We start from the raw sequence: 21,413 nt of genomic DNA, 5'->3' as shown, positions 1-21,413 counted from the left end.
TCATGGTCGGCGACCATCGAAATATGTGGGAGGGCCCCAGTGTAATGCGAATGGATGTTTATGTAAAATATCCATTTGCAGCCAGTGTGAACGTACGCCCCTTCGCAAGGCGGGATCTGGTTCGCTCGCAAGGATGCAAATTCGTATCCGATCAAATGAACCAGAATTACCCCCTAAATGTATTTATTTATTCCCAGTTTCTTATATAGCGCACACATATTCCGCAGCGCTTTACAGAGGATATTGAACATTCAGACAGTCCCTGCCTCAGGGGAGCTTACACTCTATACTCCCTATCACATGTACACGCGCACACACACACACTCATTCTAGGGTTATTTTGTTGGGAGCCAGCTGGCTTACCAGTAAATTACATATATGCTTACAATATAAAGCTAAATTACTGATAATGCAATCAATAATAGCTGGGTACACACCTAAAGATATATCTGTCCCATCTGTGTAGTGGGAACAAATATCTGTTAATGTATGGGAGCAAAGGACACTCAATCATCTACTTTACTCCCATTCCCATTACAATTGCTAAGCGAATGGTTCATAAAAGTCACCAAAGCGCTGCTGATTCCATAGCTGAAGAGTTCTGAAATGTGTGGTGGGAGCTCAGCTTAATGGAATGGGTTTCCATGGCGAGCAGCAGCATGCAAGCCTCCCATCCCAAAGTCCAATGGCAAGCGTGTAAAGACTCTGGAGCAGTGGAAATGTGTTCTGTGGAGTGATGAATCACGCTTGTTTGTTTGGCAGTCAGATGGGCGAGTCTGGGTTTGGTGGATGCCAGGAGAACATTACCTGCCTGACTGCATTACACCAACTGTGAAGTTTAGTGAAAGAGTAATAATGGTATGGGGCTGTTTTTCAGGGTATGGGCCAAAACCCTTAGTATGTAGTACCTGCCCCTGCCCCTCTCTTGGTGGTCATGATAACAGCTATATAATATCTTAATTGTCCCATGCTCACTTCATACATCTTGCACCATAACAGCTATCTAATATCCTCATTGTTCCATGCTCACTATAAACATCCTGTGCCTATCAGGGGGTATAGCAGTGACTGGACAGACTCTACAGCTCATTGACACTTCCGGGGTGATTCACATTGACGCGCTAAGCAGCGAAGATCCGCTACTGCGAACGGTCGCACCCCTTCACCAACATGTGGCTGTATTTGCATGCGAATGCATGTGTATGCTCACACCTCCATTCACATCCGTGTGTACGGCTGAAAAATCATTCCATTGTCACCGACCATTGAATGAATGTGACACCCATTTGCAAAGAAAGGTCATCCAAGACTGACTTTTATTTGGAAACGTCTGGATGCAGACGGGGTGGGCGGCTGACACGCCTATGTTCACATGTGGACACCCTGCATTTTTCTTTGTGTACCCAGCGTTTTTGGCGCAGTACAACTAGGAAATTTCTTTTAGTTAAGTGTGTGTGTGGTATGTTCCATATTCCTTTTGGGCCATTCCTAATTTTCTCTACTCCCCCCATTCCTTTATCCTCGTCTCACCCCTTTGCTGTCATACTTTCCATCACTCACCCTATTCTTTCCCCCTCCACCACCTTGCATTCCCCCAATCATCCTTATTATCTCACCCATTCATCTCCATACATCCTCCTGTTATACCAGGACAAAACAAAATTAATAGAGAAATCCCCCCCACCCACCAAAAAAAAAAAAAAAAAACACCATAACAAATCCAAAACCTTATCCTCAGAACAATAGGTGAGAAGATAGTTAGTCCCCGAGCCTGGAGAAGGGGAAGTTACCAGTCACTCACTAAGGGGGCTTCAACCAACGCCACAATCGGCACCAGTCAACAGCATCTAACCGCCCCTTCTCCAAATCTATAATCTTCTTCACCTCATGAAGGATTAAGCCCACCGACTATCTGCAGGGAAGGACTGAAACGTGCATTCCATGTGCATGCCCAGGGCTGCCGAGAGAGGGGGGGGGGGTACTAATTACCTGGGCCCGGGCTTGTTGGAGGGGCCCGGCAGTGGCCCTGGTCCAACCCCATTCCCCCTCCATCCCTCTCGGGCAGCAGCAGCACACACCAACAGTATGTGCTGTGCAAACAGCGTGAGAGCTCATGCTGAGCCTGCTGTCAGCACAGTACATGCTGTAGGTGTGTGCTGCTGCTGCTGCTGCTGAGGGGGGGGGGGGACAATACCAACAATCCCCCCACGACTTTAGATTGTTTTTTCACCCACCCTAAACATTTTGGGGGAAAGGCCTAATCATGGTAGGTGGCCACACCTCCGCTATTAGGCCATGCCCCCAAATATTACCAGGGCCCGGTATACCTCTCGGCGGCCCTGTGCATGCCATACGTGCAGTCTATACATGCATTTCATACGTGCATTCTATAGGCTTACTAAGAAAATAGTGCTTAATTCAAAACAATCATGGCAACCGTCAGTCAGCAGAGGGAATATACAATGCGGCTGACCCCTGGCCACCAATGCAGTTGTAGTGGAAGGGCCCATCTGAGGCTGGTGTCATTGGGTGAACCAGTCAAGATTGGCTATTTTATTCCAATGTGTTTGAATGCAGTTTAACATATAAACAGCCTGATTCTGGTTCACTTGCAAAAGCAAATTCACTCTCTAATGGACAAAACCATGTGCACTGCAGGTGGGGCAGATGTAACGTGCAGAGAGAGTTAGATTTCAGTGAGTTATTTTGTTTCTGTGCAGAGTAAATACTGGCTGCTTTATTTTTACACTGCAATATAGATATCAGTTTGAAGTAATAACCCCACCCAAATCTAATGGTAAACAGATTTGAAATAATAAGTAAAAAGAATGCTATACTAAACTACTGTAGTAAATAAAGTAAAAAAAAATGTTCACAATAACAAATATGAATAGCAAAAGTACCACATAACCACATATTACCAGCAATGAAATGTTTGGAGGCTAAGCTGTAATAAAATATTGGTTTCATATATTTTCCACAAAAACATTATTATTTGAAATGTATGCATCAGTAACTTTAAAAATCATGGGTGACATTTTATAGGAATCGATTTATTTATTTTTTGCGATTTTTCTGAAAATTGCACATTTTATAGGATGCGATTTGCGGGGGGGGGGGGGGGGATCACACTTCAAATCGCATCCAGATGTTTTCCCATTATAAAGTATACAACTCGCAAAAGTTAATGGGATGCGATGTTTGGTTACTAAAAATCGACAAACAAATGGACCATGTTCTGACAGATGAATTTGACAGAACCATGCACAGATCATTGAGATCTGTTTATGGTTCTGTTAAAAATTGTGTTTAAGGTAAAATTGAAAAAAAAAATCCTGGGCTACCCCCTTAATGTGCGTAACCAGCCCTGGGCTCAAAGAGTTGGTTTCATAAAATCACGGGCTAAAACAAATAGGGGTCCCCTTGATTTTATAAAACCAGCACCAAGCTCAAGGGCTGGTCCTGGTTCCCAAAATACGGGGGACAAAATGAGTAGGGTCCCCTGTATTTCAAGAATGCCACAGCCGGGGGAAGACTTTTTATACAAGTCACCCTGGCCAAAGCATTTACCCCCCAATTGGTCAGCTTGGGCAGGAATCCTGGGGAAGTGGGGACCCCCCAATGAAGGGGTCCCCCCATCCAGAATTTACCAGCCCATGCTGAAGCCCCCAGCTGTCTCCCATGCCCCTTGGATGTGGGCATCGGGTTGATAAATGTGTAAAATAAGATGAAACTAATGTGTATTGTTGTGGAACTACAAGTCCCATCAAGACTGCACTGCATGCAGGGACTTGGAGAACCACAAGTCCCAGCATGCAGGGCACTAAAGGGCCCACTGGGACTTGTAGTCCCACGGCAGTAAAAATAGTTAAATAAATACACACACACACACACATTAGAGAAATAAAACGTTATTACATATGGAACCCATTCATCCAGATACTTACCTACAGTATGTTGATAGTAGTAGTTCAGTCCTCTTGTCCAGTAGAACCCATTTGGGGTTGAAAGAAAACATACTCACCAGCCGCCTTCAGTACTTCTCCGGGACCCCTGTAATGCTGTAGCCACCAACCGGTCTTCTGTTTACATCTGGGACTCTGCCCACAGACCAGGAGTAAGGCCAGCCCACCAGCCATTTTCCCGATCATGATTGGATGGTGGGCAGGCCTAATTTATCAGCCCAATGCCCACAGTCCAGGGGCATCGGGGGCAGCCCTGGGCTTCAGCATGGGCTTGTAAATTTTGGAGGGAGGACACCCCTTCATTGGGGGGTCCCCATTTCCCCAGGATCCCTCCCTATGCCAGACCAGTCAGGTTCTGAATGCTTTGGCCCATAACAATCATAATATGGGGGTGGCCCTGCGCTCACCTTACAGTAACCGGCCCACTTACTCTGATCAACTCTGGCCAGACACACCATCTCTACCTGTGCATACCCACTACCCACACACCTGAGCACACTTAACATCAAAGGCGCACCAGTCTAGAAGCAGACACAGTCATCACTGTGAGAGCTTCAATCACTGGCAATACCTTATTGCTCATCTGTTGTAGAGGGGCACATATATTTTTCTGGACTACATTCATGGTAATATACCATGTCTACACTTATTTGTGTTTTTTACAAATAAAGTCATTTGTTTCAAATTTCAGCATATCCAGTGCATCATTTCAGTGTATTAGAGTATCCATCCCTATCCATGGTTTAGGTACCACAACACACACTTCAGAAGGTGAGCGCAGGGCCACCCCCATATTCTGCATTACTTTAGGAGTGTGGACACACTCCAGCTCCTTCGCTCATACTGGTATCTAGAGCGCGGACCAATCCACACCTTACCCATAACAATCATAGCCTTACTGCACATCTCTACCTCACTGACAGCTGCACATCTCTGCCTCACTGACAGTAGCACATCCTTGCCTCACTGACAGCAGCACATCCTTGCTTCACTGACAGAAGCACATTATGTCCTCACTGACAGCAGCCCTTTGCTGCCTCACGGCCAGCAGCACATTACTTATTGACAAGCAGCACATTCCTGCTTCACTGACAGGGGCCCATATCTCCCTCACTGCCAGCAGTTCATCATGTCTTCACTGACAGCAGCACGGACATGTGAGGTCAAGAGATCAAGGGCATTATACACAGGTTCAGCAGTATATACAGCTGGAAATTTGGTGAGTTTTGATCAAACAAGTGTGGAAAATGTTGGCAAGTGAGTCAGCGCCTCAGTTGTCATAGACTATAATTATTATATTATAAGAAGATATAATATATTGTTTGTATTTTGTATATACTTTATATAGTAACAACTCTGGCTTAAACTGGAATATGACAGGAAAGGCTCTGCCTCACCTCAAGGCATGTCAATGGATAGAAGAAATACAGGGAGAAAAAGTTGTGATCTCCTGTATTCCTATAACCGGCACCAGGCTCATGGACCGGTCCTGGTTCCCAAAATACATGGGACAAACAGTGTAGGGGTCCCCCTGTATTTTGAAATGCAGCACCGGGCACAAACAGCCAGCAGGCCAATGCCACAGCCAGAGGAGACTTTTAATATAAGTTCCCGCATTCAAAGCATTAACCCCTGACTGGTCCAACTGGGCCAGGACCCTGGGGGAGTGGGAACCCCCCAATAAAGGAATACCCCCCTGCCTGGACTAAACCCTGGAGCTGTCCCCAGTGTTTTTGGGTGGTGGACACTGAGTTGATAGCCATAATGTGTAAAAAATAGTACATTAAAGGGCCAACTGGCTCTTGCAGTTCTACAAAGAATCAATAGTCAAATAAAATACACACAGACCCAGAAAAACTTTAGTTCACACCATATTCACCCATACATACTTACCTATATGGTCCAACGTAGGTCTGTCCTCTTCTCCAGTCATACATTAGGGTACCTGTGGAAATAAATTATACTCACCATTCAATCGCATCCTCTTCGGTCAATGTAGGTATCTAGGGGTTAAAATAACAAACCAACAGTCCCGATACCATCCCGAACTGGGGGATTTCCTGATGTCTATGAACAGGCCCGCCGAGAGGGAGGGGTAGCGGGTAGAGTTTACCTGGGCCCGGGTCTGTCAGGGGGGCCCGGGACCGGACACACACTTTTTTCTTTTTTTTTATGTATTTTTTTTTTCTTGCCGGGCGCCGGGTCTGTAATGTCATCCGGGCGAGTTGTCGGCGGGGGGTGTGTGAGGAGGGGCTGGGCAGCTCTATGGACACTGCTGCCGATTCCCTCCTCTCCCCTCCACTGCCGCGCCGCTGCTGCCGGTCCGGTGTCTCCGCCCACTGAATCCGCGGCTGGCCTGGGTCAGCTCAAGGCGCGCACCTTTAGAGTTGCCGTCAGCTGCTGGGAGCCGACGCTGTACTAGGGCAGTGCTGGGAGCGGGAAGCAGGGGGAGAGATCTGCCAGGAGCCGCAGCAGTGTGCGGAGACACTGAGACAGGGGAAGGGGAGGGGATGAAGTCGACGAAGGTGCCTCTGCCAGATGGAAGCCACAGTTATCCCAGCAATACAATGTAGATGGCAGCCAGGAAAAGCAGAGCCAAGACCTGCTGCCGGGGAACAGATCTCTGCATCGCGCTGCCAGTCTAAAGATCATGCAGCGGGGGATATGATGCAAGGTTAGTGCTCCAATCCCTGTGTCTGCCCCTTCTCTAGCTGTCCATATCACTGCCCCCATACATAGAACCTAGCCTGTCAGTAACATAGTGATCCACCCCTCTTAATTCAGTCAAGTGTTCCCTCCTCCCACCACTTACGGTCCCCTTCTATTCCTGCCCAATGGCTACTATTCACAGTGATCCCCCATCCAGCTCAGTGTTCCCCACCATCTCTCCTAGCCGTGTGTCTCCTTTCTTCCCTCTCCCAACTAACCCACGTCCCTCTTCTAAATGACCCTCATTACCCCCTCAGCTACTCCAGTCATAATGTGCCCCCCTCATTCAGCCCAGTGTACCCCCACCATCAACTTTCTGTCCCCTTCCCATCTATCCCAGGGCCACTGAAATATATTACCCACTGCCTCTCTGTCTCACTCTCTCCTGTCACCCTATTCCCCACTGCATCTACTTGTTACCCACTGCCTGCCCATCACCCATTCCCTGGCATTCCCTACTGCTTCTCCTTTGCCCACTATTGCAAGGCAATGCCCAATTGTTCAAGAGCATGCGTTCACGTGTGTGTGTGTGTGTGGGGGGGGGTGCGGTTCAACATTTTTCTGCTTAGGGTGCTAGTAGGCCTAGAGCTGGCCCTCTTCCTTCCTGCTGCCGCCACAGCCCCACCAGTTGGCCCGGCTCCTGCATGCTGCGACTGAATTCCCGGACCCCGCCTGATGTTGGCTCTCCTGCCTCCTCCCGCCGCCGCTGCATCTGAAGGCCTGGGAGTAAGTGTTTGGGCCAACAAATGGCCACTGCACTCTCTCTGTCCCATCGCTGTCACTCTCCCCATGGGACCGCTGTTAATAATCACTGTCCCTTCATTTCTGCTGTCACTGCCCCCGTGTCCCGGCATCCTCGCTGTCACTCTCTGTGTCCCTGTTGTCACTGTCCCAGCTATTACTCTCCCTGCCTTCACTCTCCTTGTCCATGTGTTCCCGCTGTCACTGACTCTTCAGTCCTGCTGTCACTGCCCCTGCGTCACTGCTGTCAATGTCCCCTCATCCTCGCTGTCACTCTCCCCATGTCTACATTGTCACTGTCTCAGCTGTCACTCTACTTGCCCCTGTGTTCCCGCTGTCACTGTCCCCTCATTCCCGCTGTCAGTGTCCCCATGTCCTCGCTGTCACTCTCTCCGCCTCCCCGCTGTCACTCTCATTTTCCCTGTGTCGCCGGTATCCTGAATTTTGGCTCATTCTGTGTGACATAACATGATTTTTGGCTCATGCTGTGTAGCATAACGTGAATTTTGGCTCATGCAGTGTGGCATAACGGTATTTTTGGCTCATGCTGTGTGGCATAATGTGAATTTTGGCTCATGCTGTGTGGCATAACGTGATTTTTGGCTCATGCTGTGTGGCATAACGTGAATTTTCGCTAATGCTTTGTGGCATAACATGAATGTTAGCTCATGTTGTGTGGCATAAGTTTAATTTTTGCTCATGTTGTGTGGTATAATGTGAATTTTAGCTTATGCTGTATGGCATAACAAGAATTCTGGCTCATTCTATGTGGCATACCGTACATTTTGGCTCATTCCATGTGGCATATTGTGGATTTTGCTTCATACTGTGTGGCATAATGTGACTTTTTACTCATTCTGGGGTCTACTATTGTGTTGTATAATGTGTATAAAGGGTATATAGTGTGGAACACTACAGCTAAGGACATGTCCCTTTTGAGTGTCCACATCCTTTTTTGCGGAGCTACAAACTTCACTTTACCATACCATCATTTCAAATTTTCCCCTCCAACCACTGTGTGTATGTATTTAAAATTTATAACATTTTCTATATTCTCATGTGCTAAACATGCCCCTAATGTGCTGTGGTCACACCCCCTCCAGGGGGGCCCCGGGAAGTTGGTGTACCGGGGCCCAGGATTTCTCTTGGCACCCCTGTCTATGAATGGCTATGAATACCATTTATCCTTAGTACATTTCCTCCGTTGTATTTACTTGTGACTATCTAATCCTGATTAAGAATAATGGACTCTGGTACCTGGACTTTAACTTTTATTTATCCAATTATACTTTGAGTGAGAGTGAACACAAGTTTTATGTGCTGATATAAGGAAGTAGAACCTCTCATTGCTGTACTGTGGGTTCTCTATTCTGAGCCACTAGGATGGGAATACAGAACAATTTACGATTAAAGAACTTGCACAATATTTGTCCTCTTGAACACAACACTATGGGATTGGTTAGTGATTCTATAAATGGGAACCTGACCACAAAGCAATGTTTTGTTTTTTTCATGGTACTTCCTTATTTCAGAGATTGTTCAACCAGAGCCTCTCCAGGAGGGACACACCTGGCCTATTCCTGGGCTTCCTTCTTAATTTATGAATGTCATGCCGAAATATCTTTTGTTTCAATATACCTGTTTAAAACAAATCATAAATTAAATCATAAATTAAAAGGGAAGTCCAGGAACAGAGCATTGTGTCCCTCCTGGAGAGGGTCATGTTGTACTTGTAGGGCCACCTGCCGCACCGCATTAGCATCTAGCGCGCAGCCTGCAGCACCCCCTCCCCGCATGGTGGTCGCCACTTCCTTCCTCCCTGCACAGCGGGTCGCACCCACTCTCCCTGCAAAGACAGCGGGCGGCTGTAGAGCAGGCTGTCTGTGGAAACCTCCTCCTCACACAGTTGGCAGAGCCCCAGGTCCGGCGTCATGAAGATATTCAGGGTACGTTTGGCCCTGTTCCTTTATTTCAGTGGTGCCCCTAGGTTCAGATGGACATGCACAAAAAAACAGTGGCAGCATCTAACTAATTTATACATAAGCAAGGAAACATCATCAAGCCAGCCACGTCTCATCCCTGTTTCCACTCTCTTGACAAAGAGAGTTTCACTCTCGAAACGCGTTGGAGGCCAGGGGAGCTGATACCGCATACACCGCCTAAACCGGAAGCCGCTACACCCGAACTTCCGGTCACGGACAGCTGGCGTGTGGAGATCCCAAACGAGCACAACGTGGAGAAGACTGAAGGCCAGAAGACCTAGGTAAGCATAGGGACACATAGGGCATCCTAGGCTCTTCAAACTAGTGCCGGAAGACTCGCACCGGCTCAAAACCCAAAATTGCTCACGAAGAGCTGTAAACATTTTACTTTTCCTTTTAAAAACGGCAAAGCACTTTTTAACATGTATTTCTCAAACATACCTTATCCAAGCTCTTTTTACCTTGTTTAATTTGTACCTTACCATACAAAAAGCTGCTATTACGAGCGCAGACCACACTTCCCAGTTTTCCCCCAGCCCTGTGTACAACAAATTATTAATTATTGATAGCAAAATGCTGAGAGCAAGCAGATTAATCTGTATCAGAAGTGTATCAGGCCAATTCGCAGTTCTAGTCCCGCGGTCAGAGAGTCAGCCAATGCCACTTACACCCTATTCATCTTGGAGTCACCGCCGGCTACCCTTCCACATCTCTGCGTTGGGCTACATCTGACCCCAGATTCCTATTCCATGCCACCAGTGCACCAATGTTTCTCCGGGAGGAGATCTTGGTAACTACTCAGTTATCCTCTTTGGTTCGGGGGGAGGGAGGGGGGGTGCTGGAAGCCATGCAGGCTGAAGGGCCAGAGCAGCCCTTACCCTAACAGAGCGGACGGGCCGGGGACATTCATGTCTACATGGACGATATGCTGACATGATGAACAATTGGCAAACCATCCCAGGTTGGTGGTGTTATTTGCTCTTGGTAGCTGCAGCAGCTCTGTCTGGTATATGGTCCCACCGGCCAAGTGAGGATAAGTTCCAGTGCCAATGTCTAATATTGACATTTCAGATGGCGACAGTTCAAATGTTGACACTGTGAACATATCGACATTCTGACAATTTTATCCATGTCCACATTCTGGTGAGATTGCACCACTCAGTACATTTATCCCTATAGATACAACTGGTTTATATGAATGCATGGAATGCCACATTTATATTATGGCAATCGGGTGGCTGAGAGACAATGTCTAGACTCTACACCGATAGTCAATAGGTTACCACCAAATGGTCGACATGCACTTAGTCAACATTTACAAAAGCTCAAAACAAGCAGAAGGTTTACACAGACAAATGTCAACATGGATTTTTGGGTGGATTTTTTTTTACATTTTTATACTTCACCATCCGCTTGGACTCTGATTGGGAATGGTAAAGTGTGCCGAGCGCAGCGATAGCAGAGTGAGGTACCTGGACGCAGGACTTGGTGTTGACACTGGAGAAAAATAAATGTGAAAAACTTGTCGCCATTTTCATGTGCCGATCTTTTCCATGTTGGCCATCTGCTTATGTCGACCTTTTGTTAGTGTCGTGCAAATCGACGTTTTACTGTCTACCTAATGACTGTTGACCTAGACATTGTCTGTGAGCTATACCACCCCATACACTAGTACAGGGGAAAATTGCCTCAGCATAGCAGCACTAGTAGCTACTTGTCTGAAAAGTAATAACTTCCTGTGACGGTTGGTAATAGGACCAACGCAGTAGGGGGACTGACCTGGGGATTTATTCTTCACACATCACATACATGTCACATAAAGAACTACTCAGCACTATAACCTCATTCAAATCCCTCCAGCAATAATGTTTTATCGAGGGCCATATTCTAAGGCAGGGGTCCTCAAACTATTTTGCTGTGGGACCCCATCAGACAACAAAAATAATTACGGGACCCCACAAAGTTACTTCAGAAGGTCATCACATCACATGTTTAGCCAGCAGACCAAACATCCATGGCAGCATTGTGAAGGCACAAAATGATGTGAGGAGTCTGAAGAAACAGATCTTTCAGACTCCTTGAATCACTGACTGAGATTTGAACATTCATCAACTTGATGGTCAGCAACATAGAGTCGTTACCCCATGCTGAGAATGTCGGGACCCACTTTGGGGTCAGGACCCACAGTTTGAGAACCATTGTTCTAAGGCATAGCATACCCTTCTGCATCATGCAGGAGACTCCCTGACATAGCAGCAATCTCCCTCTCTCCCTGATTAATCCAGAAATCTCCCTCATTTGACCTAACCAACATTACACTGTTACATTTTTAGGAAATAAAGGAATGAGAGATAGATACATTTACATTGAATCATCAGCACCATTCCCAGCATTGGTGATAAAATACAATGATCCCTATGGCTACATACATTTCTTGTGGCCCATTATATGGAACCACGTGTAAAACACAATAGATGAACAATCCCTGACACGTGTCAATTACTTTTCTTTAGCAAGTATACAGTAGTAGCTCTTACTAACTGCCTTGGATATAAACATTTGGATATAAATCATTTTAAAATATTCCTCTCAGATGTAGCAGTACACAGCCACGCTTCTAGGTGCCACGTTAACAATCTCTTTTCTCAATCTCTCCATATATGGAACTAGATATGCCTCTTTGGGTGGAGCATGACACGCCCCCCCCCCCCCCCCAATGGAGTGCTTTGCAAAATGTTATTACCAACTATAATCTCTCTGAAACTAGTTTTCAAAAGTAGGCAAGTATGTTCTAAGGCCCCTCACTCATAGTTAGCATTAGCAATCACAGTCAGTAGTGCTGCCTAACTAACACTTTTGGGAACAAATCTGAAGTCACCAAACTGTTATGACATGGACAAAGTCCTTTTTGCTAGGTTCTAAAAATGAATACAGGAAGTACAGTAGGGAACTTATTTATCATGTGTGTAGCGTGGGGAGGGGTGTTCACGTAACTCACTCCTCTAATTAGATTTATAGATTTACATATGTATGCCTGTATATATGTATCAATGACAGTTACACAACTTCTCATTGTTGTAGGTAATTCCCCCTAATTTGTCTGCTGTCAGGTGACTAAGCGGCACATCACCCTCTAACTTCTGCTTTGTAAATGAAGGGGAAATTGCACTTCCACATTTTCTGTGATTATTGCAGGGCATATCAAAGGGCAACATCTATAAAGAAAAGATGGAAAAGGTTCCATGTCAATACAACATGTTAGCACCATATTTTATCGTTATTACCATATTCTTTGTTTTTGGTTTTCTCTGAGTTGCACTACTCAGTTCATCATTTGTTATGTACTGTAGATTTCAATCAGGAAATACATGGGAATAATGTCCTAAGTCAGGCATGTCCAAACTGTGGCCCTCCAGCTGTTGTGCGTCTACACATCCCAGCATGCATTGCCATAGTTTCAGCATTTCCTAATATCAAAACTGTGGCAAAGCATGATGGGACTTGTAATTTCACAACAGCTGGAGGGCCATAGTTTGGACATGCCTTAAGTCATTTTGGGAGAAGTGATTTCAATTGTCCTAAAGCAAAGAAGCTGGGCCTGGATTTGCACTCTCCCAAATCTTATACATAGCCATACTGCTGTTTATTGCTCAGTTCACTTCCCATGTGCATCCTATAGATGTAAAGTACCGTATATACTTGAGTATAAGCTGACATTTTCAGCACATTTTTATGCTGAAAAAGCCCTCCTCGGCCTATACTCAAGTGAAGGTCCCAGGACCAGCACTGCTGTGGAGGAGGGGGCCGGCGCGGCTGCAGGAGACTCTTCGATGATGCTGGATGAGGTAACCCAGCGTGGCCGGAAGCTACCTCTCCCCCATCCCCATCCGTCCATGAAGTTGCGGCTCCTCTCCCCCCTATCCTCGCCAAGCCAGCTAGCCATGAAGCAGTGGCTCCTCTCCTCCCCTGTCCCCACTGAGCTAGCCATGAAGCAGTGGCTCCTCTCCTCCCCTGTCCCCACTGAGCTAGCCATGAAGCAGTGGCTTCTCTCCCCCCTTTCCCCACTGAGCCATGAAGCGGCCCTCCAAGCAGTGAAGCCGCTTCTCCTCTCCCCACTATGCGCAGACCTGCAGCAGCAACAGTGGCGGAGGATGGATACCTTATGCCAGGCTGCAAAAAAAGTGAGCATTACTGTAAGGGACACTGGAGGCATTATTGGTACCAATTTTTTTTTATAAATTTACCAGTAGCTGCTGCATGTCCTGCCTCAGGCTTACACTTAAGTCAATATGTTTTCCCATTTTTTTGTGGTAAAATTAGGTGCCTCGGCTTACATTCGGGTCAATTTATATATCCAGCTCTAATAAGCACAAGGTTGAATGCAATGAATCAGTGGCATAACTATAATTCGTGTGCCCCCTGCCACTAAAATTTGTGCGCCCCCACCTCCACCCCTCACTGCTGCATTCAATGCCGCCACTGATGATCCGTTGCGTTCCCTGCTTCCTGCTCCTGTCTACAGTCCCGGCGCTCCTGCTCCTAGCATCCTTAAAAACTGTCAGCTGTAAATGGGGGCGGCCATTTCAAATGTGGCATTCTAACAGGAGGAGCAGAAGCACTGGGACTGCTACTAACCGAAATATATTTCCAACACAGCGAAATGTTATATAATCTGCCTTCCTTATCAGGGACATACAGATTGTCTGCGGCTACATACTCTGCTGAAGTAAAGCAAGTCTATATTGACACAGGTCAAGAATATAGTTTCAGACTTTTTTGCTGCCCTCTCCGGGAGAGGGCAGTCAGCTCACTGAAGCAGGGGGGCAGGGCCATCGCCGGGAGGGAAAAGGGGACGGTTCGGGGTCGGAGCCACGGATGGGCTGCCCTATTGGGGCGTGTCTAGAGTGAATGCATAATTTTAGCCCCGCAGTGCAATACCGGTATTTCAAGCATTTCACTGTGGGGGTGGGACTAAAATGCAGCGATTGCGTCATTTGACCCGAGGGACCCTTCGCGCGAGATGGAGGGAAATGCAGGAGGGTCGGTCTTACTTTTATAACTTGACTAGTGCATGTAGTCTCCATTGTGGAAGGACAGGATTATAAGGGTTTTCAAAAAGTGTTTGTTGACATACTGTACTACCAATTGTCAAGATTTCCTCTGCACAAAAGCATTTGGTCTGCTTGAAAATAGGTGTGGCCTTATGAAAAATGGGTGTGACCATGCATCCATGGTGACATAGAGACACTTTGTCAGCAGTAATTGTTCCTGCATTGCGCACACTGAACCAAATGCTACATATACAGATATTTGCATCTCTTTTACATCTGGTTTGATGTCAACAGTATTAGTGGCCACTTGCCCTAGGAGCAAAAGATCCATAGGAAAATAACAATATTTACACATACACACAACTCTGCACACACAACGCGCCCTTTCTGACTTGTCTATATGACAATGGCCCAATACAGTATATCACTTCAGGCATAAATAGAGATGGGAACAACAGATTCCAGAGCGAGAACACAGGAGATACACTCTGCAAATGGACGTACAGTAACGCAACAAGGAAACAGTTACTTCTGATAACACTCTACAGAGAAAATCCCACTGGAGAAAAAAGATAACCTGTATTTATTACATCAATAAGATAATCTTCTAATCTTTTTATTACCTGTACAGTAAGTGTCAAATATTTCCCTGTAATAAAGGTTATCTTTTCAATGTCAGAATTAAGTACATTTTTATTATAAAGTTCCTTAAATTCTGGTGCAGTAATATCACATACAACATACATTCGCAGCCTTGTGGCTCAATTCGGGGGTTAGACGAATGGCGGGCGGCGTTAAAATCACACACAGTGCTGCGAACTTAACCGAATAAAAGGGTTAAAATCTAATTCTCTCTGCACAAGTAACACCTGCCCCACCTGCAGTGCACATGGTTTTGCCCATCTAAGAAGGATTTTGTCAGAAAGAATGAACCAAAATAAGGCCCAAAGTCCATTATCTCTGAACATACTGTCAGGACATTAATATTAAAGTATTTACACTGATACATTCATTTATAAGCAGGGGTGCAACAGGTCGGCTGGGCTCCAGTAAAATGGAGGGGGCGTGGCTTCTGGACAGTATCTCTGGGAGGGGGCGTGGCCACTCCCAGTGTAAAAAAAACATGAGAGGGAGAGAGATGAGCAGTGTGTGCTGAGCTGGATCCCTGGATCCCGCTCCCCCTCCCTGCTATGTGGGAGGGGGAGCGGGCCCCTCCTGCAGACCCGGGCCCAGGTGAAAAGTACCCACCCCCCTCAACGCCACTGTTTATAAGTGATTATACAGGGCGGGATGTATTAAAATACATCGCCGCCCTTCGCGCCCCCCCCGCCGCGATGCCGCCGCATATGTACTAACATATGCGGCTGGCATCGCGATGCGGTGACGGAGGCCCCCCGCGATACCTGTACTGTGGTCTGCGGGGGGTCTCCGTCACCTCCCAGCCGGCTTCTGCAGTTTTCACGCCGGGGACAGCTAAGCAAGCTGTCCCCGGCGCTTCCTCCTCCCCCTGCAGCCGGAAGGACGTCCGGCTGCGTTGCTAGGGGGAGGAAGGGCTTACCTTCCGGGGTCCAGGAGGACCTGCAAGAAGGTAAGCCCAAGGGAGGGGGGAAAGGGGGGGTCGGCGAGGCGGCGGGGTTGCGGCGACGCGGCGGGCGGCGAAAAGAAGCCCATAGGCTTCTATAGGGTATCGCCACCCAAAGGTGGCGATACCCTGCCCTGCGGTGACGTGGCGAACGGGTTTTAGTACATAGGAAAATGCGGTAAAACGGGGGTTTTACCGCATTTTCCCTTTAGTACATCTCGCCCACAGTCTGTTGTGTTGTGGAGTATTGATTATTATTACAGTTGTTAGATGTAGTCAAAGAAGGTCATTTAATATTTCCAGTTTCTAAAGAAGAAATGCATATCTGAGATTATGTGCACTACTGTATTAAAGTACAGTATATGTTCACTGCAGTGATATTTCTACTTATTCTACTGTCTAAGCTGCTTGATGTAAATTCCTATGACTCCCGAGTGCGTCTATTGGTAACCAGCTGTTTTCCTGAGAAAATAATTAGAAAATCCAGAGATTACAAATCTAATTTTCATGAGAATCCTGGCTGTTCAATGGGGTAGGCAAGTGTGTTATTTGTTGCTTTAGCCTTGCCTATTAGAAATGTCTGCAGGTACAGTATAGTGATTTATTCATGCTGTCTACTTTGGTGTTTCACTCACAGTTTATTTGGTGCAGCCATGGCCGAATTTACAGGAACAACAATAAAGCACCCCTGCCTAATTTTATTAATTTCATTGGATATTGGTTTATTTTTAATTATGTACTCATATTAACTAAGTAGAACAGCTTACAGAGGCAGTACTGTATGTGCATGTCCTACCATTCCACTCCATTTAATATGGCACACGGTACGGTACAGTACATTGGAAATATTTTGCCGTTCCTGGTACATTTTCGACTAGCAGTACCAAAACAACCAAGTGCCGCCCCTAGGGACATGACTAATGGGAAATAAAGCACTGGGTGCAGCCCTCATTAGGCCACTACCGGGGCTACTTTGCCAATCTGCCACTGACTGGAGCTGCTCATAACTACTCAGTACTTACTCACAGGTAATAGGTCTGATTTATTGTTAAAAAAATTATCTGTTCTATTGTGTTTGTGCAAAGAGATTTGGGGGAGCGTTACACTTCTCGGAATTAATCACAGATTGTCTGTTCACAAGAACATATAAACACCAGCATGCAACCAAAGCACAGGTGGCTGCTTACTGTATGCCATCCAAAAGATTAAAGTACAGATAATGCACTGTACTTTTCCATATAATTCTAGATTAACCAAACATTACATGGTATGCCGTGCATAAAGACTGAGGACATCCGGGGCCAGATTAAAGATTCCTGGTGCCCTTGAGCGCTTAGGGACTTACCAGTCATACTGCCCATGTGCATGTAAGGAAGGTTATACAACGGACATGTAGGATCTAATGCTTGTGGTGTGAGAAGGAGGCTTTGGCTTTAGGCTGCCCAGCAGGCGCTGTAGCGCAATGTAATAGGGGAGCATTCTGATTGACTCAGTAAGCTGAAAAACGTGTAGCTTACGAGTCCTTATGATGCCGCCCTGGCGAATCTCCACCCCACCCACCTGCCGCTGTTTCCCTGTGCAACCATGCGAGGGAATGTGTACCAAAGACAAATTCCCTCGCATGTGCGACAATCTATGGTCGCCGACTATCAAATGTTTTCTCCAGGGCTCGAAATATAAGTCGGAGGAGACTGACATACTGTATTTGTGGGCTTCCGGCCGAAGACAGGGTGGGCGGCTAACGTCATGTGACATTAGCTGCCCGCCCCCAGCACACCTCTTTCACATGGGGGCACCCATGAAATGCTGGGCGTTCCCATGGGCGACACCTGTTCCAACCGCCGCATGCCCCTGGGCCGCAACGCTCCTTGTGAATGGCTCAGCGACTATGCATGTTGCCGTAGACATTCACAAAGGGACCCTGTACATGAGAATAAACCATTTTGCACATGTGCAGTACAAAAAAACATCAGGCCCCCATGCGAACGTGCGGGGGGGGGGGGGGGGCGCATCAATTAGAATGAGGGCCATAAAGTAATGGTTCCAGTAAGTTCCATTGGTACAGCCATCTGTCAGTCTCCTTAAGAACTTTACACCCCCCAGTTCATTGGCATGGGTGATAGCTAACAAGCATATTCATATTAAAACATGGCTTGAGTCAGAGAAAAACACAGGGACGGCTTGTGTTCAATGTTTTCAGTCTGCACATTCGTCCCAATGGTTAGCGCTCTTAGACGCATACTGCAATTGCAAGCAAATACATACAATTTCAATGGATGTTTCTGGGTGGTAACTGAGATGTGTTACGGCCAGCAGCTGCTCCCACTGTTGTAGTTGCACTGACCCAGACGGCTATATGGACATTCTGTTAAGGCCCCCATCCCTTGTTCTTCATCATTTCACTGCTAGGATCTGTATATTGGTCAGTTATACTGGGTATAACAATTAGCTGATAAAACACTCGAGTATATGGGAAGCTCTATTTATAAGTCTTATGTGGCATGTAATCACACCACACTGATGGAATTTAGCCTAAGGCCTTTAAATGTTGTATTTTTCCAGAGCTTTCAAAAATATATTATGTATGTGTGTGTGTGTTGGTGGTGGCTAAAGTGCTGACCATGAAGTGCTAAGGGGATCGGAAAGTATATACTGTATATTATATAGTAGTGTATCCTGACGAAGGGGATCAAACCCCGAAAGCTTGATGTTCTAATACACGCTTTTTTCATATATTGTACCTTTGCCTCTGGAGTGCCATTCTTTTGGAGTTTGTGTACGGATCTTTTCTCTGGGCACCGGGGCCCGCTGTTTATTCATCCTCATATCTATCATTGAGTGCCGGCAGATTTGGACTATATATATATATATATATATATATATATATATATATATATAGTTGTTAGCAGCTGCTCCGGTGCCCTCTCACATGGATAGACACTAATGCGGCGGATGAATGAGTGGCACTCGGAGGCTTTTCAATTAATATAATTTGCCCGTGCTGCACCCCCTTCAGTGGAATGCACTCCCTCGCTCCATTAGACTCTCCCTGACCTTGCAAAGCTTTAAACGGGCACTGAAAACTCACCTATTCATCAAAGCGTACCCTTCCACTGCATAAACTAGTCCTGCATAAACTACCTGGTTCTCCGTCCCCTTGCCTGTTTACATCCTGCTATCTAGTCACCACCCACTTGCTTGCACCTCTTGTAATCTGTCTGTCTCCCCTTCCAACTAGATTGTAAACTCGTCCGAGCAGGGCCCTCTTCCCTCCTGTTGTCAAAGCCCTCTTCTCTTCACATTTCACTCAAAGCTCTCCTATACTCAAACACTCAGTGACCATCTTCATCCGCATACTCATCTTCATTGTTGGCCTCTAGCCTCTTATAGTATGTTGATTGAGTCCTCACTACTTTTATTTAAGCTGTAATGTGTATTGAACTGTGGCGCTCTTTATTTGTACTCTATTTTTGTTATTTATTCAATGTTATGCCAAGTTTTGTCTCCCTGTACTGTTCCTTTGTACGGTGATGTGAAACACTTGTGGCGCCTAATAAATAAAATAATAATAATATAGTGTTGCATTAAAACATCACAACAAAGACCGATGTTTCGGAGCCTATTGGCCCCGTTTACAAGCTGTGATAACAAATTAGCAAGCAAACATCTTAACTTATAACCCATAATGTGTATAGGAGACAATCCCCCTCACTTCCGCCTTCCCCGTCGCTCGGCGACGTAAGTCGTCACAGTCACTCCCGGTCCATATCTGCTGGTGACGTATCCCAGGTATCCATACCTACTTCTGGAAGGGGCTAAATTAGGCTTTGCACAAAAGTTCTGTAAAGATAGGTCACCAGCAACCCTAAAACACATCTGCCTACTATAGGTGCATGCAACAGAGACAAAAGGAAAAATAGGGGTACAATTCTGGGAGCATAAATAAAAATACTGCAATCCGGCAACAACAAACATTGGGAAGTGTTATTGCTGCCAAAGAACGTGACGCTTAGAGACAACCAGGGCTTAAAGTGGTCCTTGAGATGTGATAGAACCAATTTTTCTCTAAGCTGTGCGCGCACACACAACTCGCCGAGTGCGCGCACAGACATTACAACAGAGCACACAAAGCAGCAATGGTCCCCTTTTTGCAGTTGTGAACTCAATGTGTGTTTCACCCATTAACCTCCTTTTTTTGATGTGTTTTGAATGTTAATATCATTTTGAAATAAAGTTGACACAAATGCTGAATGCCGTTTTCCAGTTGTTTTTTTTTAAATTAAATTGTTTTATTGAATGATTTTCAGAGTTATACATATATCCACTTATTCATTCCTATACATAGAGTGGGGTGGGTAAAGGTATAAACAGAAAAAAAGAAACAGGGAAGGTTAGGGTAGGGAAAGGGAAATACACAGTAACTTTTTGCAGCTTCACTCATTTTACAGTAATTCTTTGAATATATATATATATATATATATATATATATATATATCATTTTCTAGAATCATAAATAACTCTCTTCATTCTTTGCTATTTTAAGCCATTTATCCTAACTATGTTTTATAGCCCAAATGTAAATGGTGGTGGGAAATTATGGTACTTTATCCATGGTGACCATATACTTCTGAAAGAATGTTTGTTATCTTCTACAATACTGGCCATATATTCCATATGGTATACATCTCAGATTCCAGCCATTATTGCTGTTCTGGATGGGATAAGCTGGGTACACATATGTACAATTTCCTTTTTCTTGCGACCGTTCGATCGACCGAATACACGTTCGGCCGTCCAAAACATACGACCGTTCTGCGCGTACACATATGTACAATTTTTTACTTGCGACGTCCGATGTACTCCCGTCCAAACAATCGCAAGAAGAAGTATATGAGAGACCCTGTAACCCTTTGCCTGCTGTTTTAACTAATGTGTCTTTAATGCCTCACTGCTCAACACTTTAGACGCATCACTTTAAGACATTAATCAATGTTGAAGTTTTAATAGTGTGTTATGGTGCCCAGAAAAGAGCTTCCAGCCCACTCTATTAAAACTTCAACATTGATTAATGTCTTAAAGTGATGCCTCTAAAGTGTTGAGCAGTGAGGCATTAAAACACATTAGTTAAAACAGCAGGCAAAGGGTTACAGGGTCTCTCATAATGCAGCATACCACCGTGCTTTGTCAAACTGTCAAGCATATCGATCGAATGTGCGTACACACTTCACTTTTGTTCCGATATGGAGCCGTCCTGTCGGATGAAATATTAAGCAGCAAAGAACCTTCGACCGACCGACCGACCGTGGACGGCCAAGAGCGTTTTTGGCCGTTTATCGGTCGCACAGCAGCAATTGGGACAGCGTACACACCTATACAATCGAAC

At 45.8% G+C, this 21,413-nt stretch overlaps 1 protein-coding gene across 1 annotated transcript in view; it reads right to left on the bottom strand.

The window, feature by feature from the left end:
* PTPRH (protein tyrosine phosphatase receptor type H) overlaps nt 1-21,413 on the bottom strand; it is a 173,079-nt gene that overhangs the window by 97,691 nt on the left and 53,975 nt on the right. The gene's annotated exons all lie outside the window — the stretch shown is intronic.

This window comes from Crinia signifera, chromosome 19 (genome assembly GCF_055691185.1).
Source record: "Crinia signifera chromosome 19, ASM5569118v1, whole genome shotgun sequence".
Taxonomy (NCBI): Eukaryota; Metazoa; Chordata; class Amphibia; order Anura; family Myobatrachidae; genus Crinia; species Crinia signifera.
The sequence above is the reverse complement of the archived record's forward strand: the minus strand, read 5'-3'. Positions and strand labels throughout refer to the sequence as shown.